At 41.1% G+C, this 15,045-nt stretch overlaps 1 long non-coding RNA gene across 2 annotated transcripts in view; it reads right to left on the bottom strand.

Annotated features, from left to right (window-relative positions):
• LOC135206956 (uncharacterized) overlaps window positions 1-12,899 on the bottom strand; it is a 29,301-nt gene extending 16,402 nt beyond the window's left edge. For both annotated transcript variants that reach the window (XR_010312851.1, XR_010312852.1), the window contains exon 1: window positions 11,654-12,899. This is a non-coding gene — a long non-coding RNA (uncharacterized LOC135206956). The remainder of the gene's footprint in view (window positions 1-11,653) is intronic.
• Window positions 12,900-15,045: the final 2,146 nt, after the last annotated feature.

Here is a 15,045-nt window from a genome sequence, read left to right as displayed (position 1 = left end):
AATTTTTAAACTTCCAGTATTTTGAAAAACTACAGTTTTCCCCTCTATTTGAGGGGGAAGGGTACCAGACTCCCCCAGCCCCCTGCAATTAGTTCAAACCCCTTCAAAAATGCATAAAACTGCTTATCTTGTTAGCTGAAACTCAAGAAAAAACCCACTAAAATGTTTATTTGTACCTGGTTTTTTAAATAGCTTTATCACAAAAACCACAATTTTTGAAAGTAAATTGTATTTTTCCTAACTACATACAAACCTGAGGTCCTTTACATAGGGGATTACTTTCAGCGTAGACTAGAATTACAGCCGTTAAATTCTTGACAAGGTGGTTAAGCAGTAACTACAGTCTGGTGGGCAGGTAGGCCCGCCTGCCCAGGTATAAACACTCCTCTTTGCCTTTCGGCCCAGGTTCAGATTAAGGGATGGCATGAGGTGGGCATAAATGTAAAGGACCTTTGTCCTTTACATAAGGAAGACTCACTTGTTGGTGGGAGGAATGTGAGTGAACCTCTAAAACTGACTGGAGTTCAGCAAACCTGGGCTATTCCTCCTGGTCATAGAAGCAAGGAGTGCTGTGACTCTGACAACTTGTTCGGAGTATAGGAGCTGCATGATCAAGGGTCAGACTTCTGGGCTTCTTCAAACTGAGTGAGGAATCGTAACTCATCCAAAAGGCTGGGAAGAATACTTAAGTGTCGGAGGCATTAATGCATTAATGCAGTGGAATTGCTTCTATGACTGATAAGCAAAACAGAAAGGAAACTCGATGTGCAAGCTTACTGCCCGACCAGCAAGTGTAAGTTCAAGTCGTACCCTCAACTTGAAGGAAGAGGAGTAAAAGGACGAGGAGGGGAAGGTGGAGAGGCCAGTTACCCTTGTATCCTTCTTACCTCTAGAACTGCATGCCATAGGTGTGATGCAACTTGTCCTCTTGAAGGAGCCGGGTAATCAAACAACCTGTGAGCATCCACCACTTGTCCAAGGAAAAGAGGTTCCAAGGACTTGTGGACAGACCCAAAGGAAGAAGACATACATGAGGTTGTGATGAGACTGCATCTTGTTCACCAACGATGTTGAGAGACGAGATGATGATTCTCACGAGGCATGTGCACATTAGAAGAGTCAAATGCCTTCTAGAGACAGAGCTCCCTGTGATAACAAGACAGTAAACTTTCTCATCAGTAGTTGAATCTTAGCCAAGGAGAAACAATACTACCTAGTGAATGACTAAGGTGAATGTGGACCTACGTCTTCACAGCTGAATCGGAGAGAAGTGAAGACGGCTCTAATCCCTAGTGTCTTACAGAGGACTGACAAAGTTTTTCTGCTATTTCATTGTTGCTCAGTGAGATAGTCGGTGGTTGAAATGAAGGCAGAGAGTCTTTCAGTGATGAAAACACAGGGATTGCACTGCCTGAAGAACTGCTTCTTGTGGGTAGGATCAGGGAGGAATTTTCTATTTACTCTGGAAGCAGAGCTAGTCAGGCAGGGAACAGGCAAAGTCTTCTGTTATTCTGTTACAAATTAGAAAATGTATTTTAGAAGACAAAACTCAAATTGTCTTTAGAAATCTAAACATTCTGTGTCATAGGAGTGGCTGATGGGGCAGGTATGATGGAACAGAAGACCACAGACTTTTGTTATATCGTGGGGTAAACAGAAAGGTGATGAGACTAATGAGATACATCTCAAATGTGGAGCACGAGACATGGGCTTTATTCAAGAATTCCGACCCAACCAGAGACTTACGTCTGTGATGGCCGGGCAGAGAAATTCTCAATGGTAGTTAATCCTTGATAGAGGAGAAACAATACCAAGATGAACAGTATCTCACAGAGAAGGCAGTACTCTGCCCCTATCTTGACTCCTTAGACTGAGTTGCCTGGTAGTGCATTCCATGATGGAACACTTTTGGCTTAGAACCATCAAGCTCAAAAAAGATACTCTCGAGCATCTGCATTTTAACCGAAATGGGAAGGAAAGAAACCCTTTTGTTCAGTGATAATGCAACTGTTGTGTTGTTTTGGCAAACAATACCACTGTCATCTCAAAATCAAAACCGGAAACTCTTGGGGTGCCCGATAGGTTGTCATGAGTTTCAGGTTAATTAAGAGAAGTACTATTTGTCTCGGTCACATACCAAAAGAATTAACTTAAAGATATGTGCCTATTACACAGAATGTAACTGATAACAGAAGCATGTCGCGAGGAAGAAAGCGAAGGTGAAGTTGTCCCAAAGGAAGACTTACAGTGATAACAGGACACTGAAGATGAATAGTTCAAGCTGACGTATGTTCGGTAAGATTCTAAGACTGAACCAAAAACAGTCTCTCGGATTTGAACACTGGAGAGTAGACTCCATAGAATTCCCCTTATTCCCTCAATTCATTCTGGTGTAACCAGTAAGTAGAAGGGAAAAAATAGAGGAGGATTGACTGTTCTTGCCCGCTCTACTCTGAACTTGCGGTGTTCTCAACCTGTAAAACGAAGCACTCATTTCCTCTAACCGTTTCGTTCGTTCTTCTCATTATCCAAGCACTCGTGATAGCGAGCTCTAGAATTCGTAAGAATTCCTACGCTCGCCAAGAAAACTTGACTCATGCAAGACAATAATCGGGCAAGCCTAGTCTCACTCTGGTTCTCGGCAACATGATGAAACTGAGCACTCGGTGAGCACCAGCAAAACCAAGGGATCCAGGCGTTCAGCGAGACTCCCGATTATTGTAATACGTAATTATTGGGAATAAACCAATCCTATGTGCGAGCATTCAAGACTGGAATGCAAGTACAATTCAACAGAATATGCACTTGAGGCTCACAAAACACAAAAGATCCATAGGGGACTGTGAATTGAAATCCATCCAAAGGACAGAAAGAGCCAAGGAGAACAGTCTCCAGGGTGTTTGAATCCTGAGAATCTATATACCAGATGTCGAGATGGTGAGAGGTCTCTCCATCATTGACAGATCCTTCTCAACAACTTGGACGTACATTCGGTGGGACCCCACAATCCTTCCAGGAACGTAGTCTCATGATGCTAAATCCTGCGGAAAGCAATCTGCAGGATCCCCCCTATTCACATTCCCCCTCCTGGTGTAGCCATAGGAAGTAGAGGGCTTTCCCCTCCTGGTGTAGCCATAGGAAGTAGAGGGAATAGGTGAGGAAGACTGGATGTTCTTGCTTGCCTTGCTAGCAGAACTAGCAGGAGAATGAGTCACGGGCAACCGTCAACCTGTGGTGATGGCTGTGACATGGGTCTAGGAGAGCACTCTCGCCCTGGAGAAATGCTTACCCGAGGAGGGTTACAAAACTCACACAGCAGGAGAAACATTCATTACCACCGACCAGTCAGTCACACGAACATGACCATGGTCTGGGTGAAGCTGAGCACGCACCTCACTGGTGAGAGGCGGTACCTTCCTCCGACACGTCACAGTCCTCCAAAGGTTAAGAAAGACCAGGGGATCCAAGGTCCACTCAGTAGGAAGTCCATGATTTCAACCGAATGTTCTTGTCTGCAAGACATTCAGTTTCCCCTGAATAAATCAAGTGACCAATGTCACTATTTTGGTCCACCCATAGAAGATCGTTTGCTGCCTGGCAGAGAGAAAAGGAATGAGTGCCTCGCTGCTTTCAAATATATCAAAGCGGTGGTATTGTCTACATGGACTACCACTGTCTTGTACTTCCAGACCATTCTTTGCCATACTCAGGGGTTAGGCTCTTCTATTGATGGGCTGAACCAAGACGAGGGTGAGAAAACTGCGAATCACCTGGAGGAAGTTGAGGATTTTCTTGGGAGGCGGAAAAACCTGATAAGTCCAAGAACTGTGAATCATCCCTAAATAGAGTATCTCTTGCGTTGGGGCTAACTGGTGCTTCTGGAGGCTTATGAGTATGCCTAACCCCTGAGTATGGTGAAGAATGGTCTGCAAGTACTTCGTGCCCGCCTCCTTCGAAGGGGATAGAAGCCAGTCGTCCCAGTAAAGGCTGATGTTGATGCTGGTGAAATAAAAGCCATTTTGTGAGGGGGGGTCGGGGGGGGGGGGGGGGGGGGGACGAGGACTCAAGGTAAACACCCGAGGTGCCATAGAGAGACCGAACCAAAGAGCCCAAAACTGATACACTTTGCCCTAAAAGACGAACCCGAGATATTTCCTGGAGTCCGGATGGATGGGGGTATGGAAGTACCTAGACACATCCTACATATCCAACAATATCATCCAATCGCACGGGTGAATAGATGACAGAACTGACTGGTTCCTCTCCATCTTGAACTTTGTCTTCTTCACGCAGAGGTTGAGGGCGCTTGTGTCAAGGACTGGTCTCCAAACACCCCACAACCCCCAATGACTTAGGGGCTACAAACAGTCTAGAAGACCTCTGTACAGATATCCTTAATTTCTGAGGCTCTCTTTAGAAGGCAAGCGGATACGTCCTTCAAAAGGGCCAAATACTTCTCTGAGCCTTTTGAGTAGGCTGTCATTACAATGGGAGAAGTAACTAAAAGGGGATTCTCCATGAAGGGGATAAAGTGGCCCTCCTCCAGACTAGAGACCTAGAACACCCTGAAGAGGCTCTTAACCAGAAGGTCCAGTTCTGGCGATGAGAACATTATCTTCGCTGAAGTAAGGACCGAGTGACGGGATGAGTTGATGTGGCCAGAGAAGTCCCCTTTGAGAGGAGGCTGCAACTCCCACAGAAGGAGCTTTCCCAGTGGCGCACAACAGGTACCTCCTTGCAATCAGATGTGAGGGAGGAATGGCGGGAAGAAGCCCTACCTTGTTGCTCCCTCCTGACAGAAAGCCAGTCTCCAATTTCTTTAAGCCCCTTCTTAGATGATAAAGAAAGAACCATGTTGTGGAGCCTTTGAGTTATATTCTGGGAGGCTCTTCATCAGGAAGGTCGATGCAGGGGAAACAGGGGCAGTTGGAGTGAAAAAAGAAGGAAAGCTCGCCAACAGGTAATGAAGAAGAGCTGCATATGTTGGAGGAGGAGCTGGGTCTTGGGTAATCTCCTCTCCTTCTGCAGAAGAGATCAGAGATGGAGGCAAATCATGAGTAGTCTTGGAGGAGGGAGCTTTCTTGAGTAAGCTTGTAATTTCAGATAACTGTTGCCTGATGGTCACCAAAGAAGGTTCACCTTGATTCATTGTAGGCACTAGGTGCTCAGAAATAGACAGGTGATGAAGATCTGGCACCAAGTGCTTGGCCAATGACGCTGGGGGCTTGGGAGCTGGTGCTGGGTGCTCAGGAGCTGCCACTGGACACTAACAGAGATACAGGTGCTAATACAACAGGTGTCTGAGGTGGTCTTTGGGTGCTCATGAGCAAAATGAGGGCACTCAACAGATGGGTGTTCAGGAGAAAATTGTCTTTGGAGAATCCCATGGGTGAGTAGGAAGTTGTGCCGATGCAAAGACAGAGGGATCCACAGGAAGGCTGTGGACTGCGAAGTGCCTCCTTGTACCACTTAACAGGCAGTGGAGAAGTGGCCAACATTGTTCGAGTGTCTCTTCAATGGCCAGGGCAAATCTAGAAAGCACTTGCAACGCCTGGTGTCAGAATCAGAATCTTCCGAACTTAACAACAAATGAGGCATATCCAGAGAGATGCTTATCCAATGGCCGTCTGTTGAAACCTGGGTTCGTGCACCAGGCTTGACTGAGGGGGGGGGGGGGGGGGGGGGGGGGGGGCAACTACCCATGGACAAACCCCATCAGCCTCCCTTGAGCTTTTTCAGTATGGCTTCCCCCCGGTTTAGGGGAGTGGGACAGGGACCTTCATCTAGGAGAACTGCCGAGATAAGTAGCCACCTCCTCCACTTGCACTGCACTATCACTATACCTGGTTCACTTAAGGTAGATTCTTGGATGAGCCGTACGCCTACGAGACGTTTGTTTAGTGGCCGCTGATTGGCTGGTACCGGGAGGTAGGCAGCTCCCCGCCAATCAGCGCCCGCCAAACAAACGTCTCGTAGGCATAGGGCTTACCCAAGAATCTACCTTAAGTGAACCAGTTATAGACACTTTTTGATCACTAGGCACGTTTTCTTGAAATACCTTGTCCGTTAAGACTCAGGAACTTCCAATTCAGATACAGTATACACTACAGGCAGTCCCTGATGACATCATGACAACCGAAAATCGTTGATTACAGCGCTTATAACTAACCGGATATCTGTGCTGATAACCGGGGATTTGGCACTGCTGTTAAGTGGGGATCGGCACCAATAAAGCAGAGATCAGTGCATATAGGCACCAAAAATCCAGTTATTGTTACTAGACAAATGCCATAAAACGGGATTGGCAATAACCAGGGACTGCCTGTACCAGGCTGGCAAATAGCATCGGGGTCGGAAGTGTGGGAGCCAGGCATGGGAGTAAGTAGATTGATAGTAGGAGGGCTGGGAAAGGAGAAAGTGGGGGAATAGGGGAGGAAGGAATGGCAGGAATAAGATTTGACCCAGGCTTAGAAGTCATAAGATTACTTGGTCAGTCTAGTCCTTCAACCCTCACTACAACAGCAAAAACTAGATGCACTTGCATCAGACATAACTAAAACAAAATAGTTGACAAAAAACTTCTAAAAACTTGAAGGTGACACAAAAGTGGCAATACTTCACCAAATTCCAGCAACAATAACTGAAAACCTGATGAAAAAAGCTCGCTCTCTCTCTCTCTCTCTCTCTGTGCTGCCATTCGGTATGTGTTTACCCTCCAAACTGGGTATAAGACTACACACAAAACGTTGAAATTGGTGAAATTAGGCTATGTATTGGAAGTACAGTAGTACCTCGAGATACGAACTTAATTCGTTCTGAGGCGCCCTTCGTATCATGAAGTTTTCGTATCTTGGACCACATTTTACATGTAAAATGGCTAATCCGTTCCAAGCCCTCCAAAAACACCCCAGTAAATTATATTTCCAGGCCAAAAACACATGTTCTAGGGTTACGACGCCGATCTGACGGAAGAAATATGACTCCAAAAAGGCAAAATACTGTACATACTTGAGTAATATTCTACTGCATGTAATGTTCAACCCCATTTTTACTGTATATATTAGGACTTTAGCATATGTCCCTTAGCAATAAGCCTAGCCTATGTTAGCGGTTGCTACTGTAGCCTAGTCTATGATTCTGACATCTAAACCTAAGAGCTAAAAGCTTAGAATATGCCAATAAAATGTATAAATAATCAGTATGTACTCATTTCAAATAATTATTAATTAATCATTAACTATAATACACAAACAAACAAAAAAAACCTTCCAATCGATTGTTTACATTCAGCTTTTACCCGTCTTGCGAGTACCGAACGAACGCCAAGCAATCATTTTTCCTAGCACACAGTAAGCCATAAATTTTCATTAGTATCTCTCTTCAACTAATGAAACTACCAAACAGTATAATAACCACTCATTTCTATTCTTTATTCTATCTTTACCTAATGGAGATACCGACTTACTGACAGCTATAATGAAACTTACGTAAACGTAACGTAATAATAAAACAGAAGAAGAATTCTAAAAAATACATATTTGTTGGCAGTCTGATTTATTTTATATTTTATGATATCTAATTCACAATTTTTTTTTATTAAATGAATTGCATGTACTCATTTCAAATAATTAAGTAACCATTAACTAAAATAATCAAAAAAAAAAAAAAAAAAAAAAAAAAAAAAAGCTTCCAAACTTCTGTTTTACATCCAGCACTTACGAGTATTCGAACGGATCGTCCCAAGCAATCACTTTACCACAGGTAAGCCATGAATTTTCATTAATCTACTTTCCAATCAACTTGAAACTGAAACTAACAAAAGTATAATAACCATTCATTTTCATTCTGTTTATTTTATCTTTTACCTAATGTTTTTTTTCTTTTTTTTTTTTATTAAACGTATTGCATGAATCAGTTTTTCAATTTACAGCATCCTTTTACCAATAGAATACTTAAAGCACAAGGGGTAGATGCTGACCAATAGGAGAGCAGGACCTTATGGGGTGACTAGCATCAGGAACCAATGGGAGAGCGGGAGGATGGTGGCGAGTTTACTCAGTTGGCGGCGCGGGAGTTTTAAAATTGTTCTCAGTGGTCCGGGCGAATCTTGGGACTTTACAGCAACAACCTTTCGTATCTTGAAAACTTTTCGTATGTAGAGCTGTAAAATTTTTCGTATTTGCTTTCGTATCTCAAGTTTTTCGTAAGTTGAGCCTTTCGTATGTCGAGGTACCACTGTATATATACATAAATATTAAAGTAATTTTATCATTATTGCATTACTATGACAACTAGAATTCATGGAAACAGTTTATAATAATGAATCGGCGTATGTGTGAAGCCTCCACTAATGTGGCAACGATGATTTTGCCATTCTTAGCATGCAAACATTAAAGGTTACATTTATTTCTGGCATACAGTTATTAAAGAAAATCAAAATACTAATATAGACTTAAATCAATGAAAAGTGCTAGCAAAAAAAAGCAAAAAAAAAATATATATATCCAGTTATCCGTAGTCGTTCCTCTATGGTTTTCAGCAGCCAGATGTACGACAAGGTTAGAAACATTGGATTGTATCTACTTTAGAAATATCTGTAATTTTTGGGGGTAATTTAGTTGCAAAAAAGGGATAATATACATGAATTAAATTAACAGTTTTAAATAACAAAGTAAAGTTGAACTAAATAACAAGTAAAGTAAACAATTTAGGGAATAAAACTTTGCAGTTTCCTCGTCTGCTGTTCGTAACTGTGTGGCGCGCGCGCTTAGGAACCAGGAACAGCAACTTGTTTAAAGTGCAATGTGGAGTGAATTGAGACCAAAATCTGTATAACAACAATCAAATAAGCACTGTGGAGTTTCAGTTGTGATGGCAGTAAGGATAAAAACCACCGATTACAAGGTAAAAACGAATTCAGTTCAAACCATGACCCCGGGAATAAAAAGTTTCATACTTTCAGTAATATTGGCTACAAAATGTTGTTTTATTGTGCTGATTACAACTGCAATCTTGAGTAAGATAAAAAAAAACGTTACATAGGGTAAAACACCACGGCAGGCCAACCCTCATCACGGTGGACGGGTCTTATTCACTCGATATTTAATTGGTGAAACAAGAATACAATTGCAACTCTAAGCATACCATTTAAAAGACTGAAGTTTCGTCAACATAATGTGATATATGAAAGCCCCATACGAACTAAAATAAGCATGTGAGCTCTTCGTAAAATATGTTTTCAAAGGCAGTTTTGAAATCCAATATGGCGGCTAGGTATTGTCTCCAAAGTTAGAAATTAAGGCCAAATTTTAAGATTTAAACAGAGTGTAGTGAAAAGGGTGGCCACGGCAGTGGAAATCTCACCAAAACGCTTTCAGAATTTTTACTTACGATTAAATAACTTAGAAGATTGATGCCATCTCTATGTTTACGGAGTCACTTGTGTCAAAAAACTTCCCATTTCCTGTGATAAATCCGCACACCACTTGTACCCACAGACACTGGGGCACTTTCATCACAACAATTGGAACACGGTTCCTTACCAGGACGTTTTTAAGTAGGCTTTTTTAAGTAGGCTAAACAACGATTTGGTAGAAGACAACGAGGCATGCACTTAGATAATTTTTAAAATAAATAGTAAAACATCAATATTTTACATATTTAGGCTATGATGATTAATTTGAAAATACCTATTTGTTATTGAAAAAGTAACTCGATTCTGACTCAAATTTAAGTATTTATTTTTTGGAATTAGAACGGTCTTTTAGGGGGAAACACCACCGACTACTAACCCTTATCACCCTGGATGGGTCTTATTCACTCTGTATTTAATTGGTGAAACAAGAATACAATTACAACTCCAAGCATACCATTCAAAAAATTGACGTTTCGTCAATATAATGTGATATATGAAAGCCCCATATGAACTAGAATAAGCATGTGACGCTCTTCGTAAAATAGGGTAAAAAACCGCATGGTACAGGGGTGGACCATGTACGATCAATGTGTACAACCCCCAAAAAAGTACATTATAACGCGTCCTGACATCGGAGATGGGCATCAGATGCGACTTGATGCTGGTGAGAAACGGAGCTAAAGACCTCTACTCCGGTGTCAGGACACGTTATAATGTACTTTTCATGGGGTTGTACACATTGATCGTACATGGTCCACCCCTGTACCATGCGGTTTTTTACCCTATTTTACGAAGAGCGTCACATGCTTATTCTAGTTCATATGGGGCTTTCATATATCACATTATATTGACGAAACGTCAATTTTTTGAATGGTATGCTTGGAGTTGTAATTGTATTCTTGTTTCACCAATTAAATACAGAGTGAATAAGACCCATCCAGGGTGATAAGGGTTAGTAGTCGGTGGTGTTTCCCCCTAAAAGACCGTTCTAATTCCAAAAAATAAATACTTAAATTTGAGTCAGAATCGAGTTACTTTTTCAATAACAAATAGGTATTTTCAAATTAATCATCATAGCCTAAATATGTAAAATATTGATGTTTTACTATTTATTTTAAAAATTATCTAAGTGCATGCCTCGTTGTCTTCTACCAAATCGTTGTTTAGCCTACTTAAAAAAGCCTACTTAAAAACGTCCTGGTAAGGAACCGTGTTCCAATTGTTGTGATGAAAGTGCCCCAGTGTCTGTGGGTACAAGTGGTGTGCGGATTTATCACAGGAAATGGGAAGTTTTTTGACACAAGTGACTCCGTAAACATAGAGATGGCATCAATCTTCTAAGTTATTTAATCGTAAGTAAAAATTCTGAAAGCGTTTTGGTGAGATTTCCACTGCCGTGGCCACCCTTTTCACTACACTCTGTTTAAATCTTAAAATTTGGCCTTAATTTCTAACTTTGGAGACAATACCTAGCCGCCATATTGGATTTCAAAACTGCCTTGAAAACATATTTTACGAAGAGCTCACATGCTTATTTTAGTTCGTATGGGGCTTTCATATATCACAATATGTTGACGAAACTTCAGTCTTTTAAATGGTATGCTTAGAGTTGCAATTGTATTCATGTTTCACCAATTAAATATCGAGTGAATAAGACCCGTCTACCGTGATGAGGGTTGGCCTGTCGTGATGTTTCCCCCTACTTACCTACTTCAAAAGGAGAGTAGCCTAGAGGTCTTTAGCTCCGTTTCTCACCAACAAGAAGTCGCGACTGATGCCCATCTCCAGTGTCAGGACGCGTTATAGGTAATGTACTTTTTCAGAGGGTGGCATGCATTGATCGTCGTTGGCCTGATGCAGGCCATGCGGAGTTTTACCCTAGAAATACATTCTTTCCTAAAAATTGGCTAGGTTTCCTTCGCCGCAGTTCAAATGGCATCACCATTTACCATTGTTGTAAGGAAAGTAAACAAACATTTGTGGGTACAAATGTTTTGCGGATTTAGCACAAGAAATGGGCGCTCCACCCATCTTAGATGCCAACCTAACCTAACCTAGTATTAAGTTCCTACCTGCCCCTACCTAACCTCACCTAAGGGGACAGTGTCATTAATCAGCTGGGGAGGGTTCGACCTATAGGCTACCTTAGGCCCCATCCCCCCCCCCCCCCCCACCCCCCCCCCCCCCCCATCTGACATACCCAAGCGCATTAGGATACTACTAGTACCATAGGCTTACCTTACTTTGAATGACAACTATGGTATTAGTGAGACTGAGTTACTAGTAGGGCTAGGTAGCTAGGGCTAACTAGCAATGGCTACCTACCTACTAGGTAGGCTATACCTAGGTAGCCACGGTCAAAATAATCCACAAAGCTAGAGCACTGCTGAACCAAAGGCCTCAATATCGTAATGGGGCCTTATTTTTCAAGGAACGCTTGAATTCCAAAGAAATACCCGACGCGCCACAATTCCTTAGATCAACTCCAAAAACAAACAATCACGTTTCGGATTCTACAAGTTATCCGGATTTTATCAGGGAAGAGCATTTCCAGGAGGAATTCTTATGTTATCCATGCTTACCCGCAATGCACGCAAACAAAATATAATCTAGTCAAGACTCAAGAGCTGCACTTTCGTATAACGTAGATAAAATCTTTAAATTAACTAAGAAACTATAAAAAATTCCTCAGCAAAAATAGTAAATAAAAAATTCTTTATATAAACAAAGAACGTACAAAAAAATCCGGCACTTCTAAGCAATAACTTCGCACGGACTGTAAGGAACGTTCCCGCGAATACGACAGTTACTAAGGATTTGGGATTGGTCATTGGGACATCAAATGTATTTCGCCGTGTTTAGTACTAGCCCCTGGGGGTTAATTACGGTTGACCACCAAAATTAACGGTAAATTCTTAATAAGCAACCCAAATACTATTGGAAACTGCAATTTCCCCCAAAAATACCCGACGCGGAGTTATTTAGGTCTACCAAAAATCTTAGTAGGAATGAATGTAAAAACACAACAAAAAACAATAAATAGAAAAAAAAAAACACACACGCAAGAAATGGAATTTGAATGGCAGGAACCAGGCCGAAGTAGTCTTCAGTTTAACCAAAAAAAAAAAAAAAAATGTACAAATGAATTCAGCGCTCTCCACCGATCAGGTAATGCAAATTTCATGGAAAAGGTCAAAGACTGGGCTCATATAAACTAAAAATTAAGCCTTTCACAAAATTTAGTGCATAACTAATGCGCACAGAATTTTATTCTTTTATTTAGTAGTACGATTCATCAGTCAACACTACCGTTGTCCCCCACTTCCTACATTCTTTTGCCCATAAACGCTTCCTACTGTTCCAATATTTTAGACACTACATTTACCCCATCCCCCTCTACGCTCCTATTTCATCCATTTAACCCTTATATACACTTAGTCTGGCAGATGTTTTTTTAGAGGATGCATTTCCTGATGCCGACCCACCCTATTTATCCGGGCTTAGGACCGAACCGAGTTGCTCTGGCATCCCACCCATCCCCCCTTCCCAGTTACTATAGCTCCCTTCCTCTTACTTTTAAACTATAAAAACTCGGTGTTTTCCATCTGTCCACCCGCGTGTGGTGTTTGCGTATGGTAACACTGCGTCCCGGGCTTTAGATAGTTACATTTAGCTTACATTCAACAATAATAACAATATCCTATTTCGAATATTAACGGTGCAATTCGCATACAGTAAATTATTAAAACACTTTTCAGTTGCAATGTACACCCAGATATCCTTTTATTTACCTAAAACTTACACATAGCGTAACTATCTAAAGCCCGAGATGCAGTGCCACCAAATGCAAACACCACAGGCGGGTGGACAGATGGAAAAAACAAAGTATAGTTATCTGTATACACACGCTCATCCATCCTGAATACCGTGCAAATAACTCACACGTGTGTGTGTGTATTCGCATTTGTATTCTGCATGAATGACAGTTGGTATGAGTAGTATGCATATAATAGTGTGAACATAATTCTTGTTGAAGATTCTTACGCAGAAAATTATTAAGCGGAATTATCTAAAAGAAGTCACATGTACTGTCGGCCAAAAAACTCGTGGCAGAGTTTCATAATTTTTCGTTCACCTGCCTGACGCACGATTCATGCCTTATTTATCTATTTTTCTTTTCAAAGATGGATGAAATCATGTGTAATGACATTAAAAACAGTCACTGATATCTTTAGAACATTATGTTATGTTATTGTGTAAAACTATTTTCCATATAGCAAAATTGACGTGAACGAAACAAAGTGATAAAAAACGTCATATCACAACCATAGATATGCATTACCAAATAGATAGGAGACACCTATCACTAGTAGTATCACATAAACATAGTCCTTAAATTATCATTTCAATATTAAGTTGAAGGTAGTTGAACTATTCCATTTGTTAAATTTTACAGAAAACATTGGAATCTCACAAAATGCTATCAAATTTAAAAACAAAAAGAAAAAAAAAACCGATATCTTAACAATGTGAACTAGGCGACCTCACTCTATTGCTTTTGATGTTATGTGCACGGGTATCTAATGTCAATGTGTCATTTATTGGTCTAAGAAACATCCTTCGATGAGCGAGAGAATTATTGCACTGCATTCGGTGCAAGTTTCTGTTGGAGAGATATCAAGAAAGCTTAATAAACCGGAGAGAATCATACATAGATGAATAAAATTGTTTAAAGGACGGCAAAGTTTAGAACATGGGCCTAGAGGTGGAATACCTCGAAGCACCACATGAGAGCAAGACAATACAGTAGTGAAAATGTTGCTGAGCAACATTCATTTGTGAACTTTGAATTCTAGTGCCTCGTCACGACATTGCTGAACCAGGGATCATAACTAGCTTTACGCTTATGACTGGTGTCTGATGAATACTTTAGATAGAGAGGAAGAGATTTTTAAATCTACACTTGAAGTCTGATAGTTGTCTAATGAACTAAGCAAACTTATCTTTGATGGATGAGAAGATTCAGTTAGGCTTACTTTTTTCTTTTTTTTTATCGGTGGCCAGCGATTACCACGGATAGGGAGGGACACGGTTTTCAATGATGCATGCATTTTTTTTCTTCAAAACCTAAAGAATACATTTTATTGGGAGATACTCTTTACTAACATCGGCCTAATCCTTCCATCACTCCTATAAGCCACCTCCGCTCCGCTCTCTTTACATCTCAGCGACTAGATCCGACTTCTCACTACGAACTCCACCTCGTGAAAGCATCACTAATGATAACGGTTATTTTAAAATTCCCCGCACCGACAACGGACGCCTTAAAATACATGTTTGTAAAACATTTTCTGTTCAAAGAAACTTTTATCTTTCATTCCACAAAACGTGTGCATACCCTCGTGTTACACCCTGTAGCCGTCAAAGAGCAACCCTTGATTAAAGCAGTAGGTTTTTCTGAGAGAAAAAAACAAAAAAAACATGAAATAGACTTAAACGAGAACGTCACCTTTCCTATTTCTTATTCTTTCAGCTGCTTATAATATGCTTATGTAAGTAGGTCTAGTAGTTATACAATGTGAACTAATTTGAATTAATTTCTATTTAAAAGAAATGAATAGCTACAGAAA

The sequence above is a fragment of the Macrobrachium nipponense genome, chromosome 31 (genome assembly GCF_015104395.2).
Source record: "Macrobrachium nipponense isolate FS-2020 chromosome 31, ASM1510439v2, whole genome shotgun sequence".
NCBI classification, from domain to species: domain Eukaryota; kingdom Metazoa; phylum Arthropoda; class Malacostraca; order Decapoda; family Palaemonidae; genus Macrobrachium; species Macrobrachium nipponense.
The sequence above is the reverse complement of the archived record's forward strand: the minus strand, read 5'-3'. Positions and strand labels throughout refer to the sequence as shown.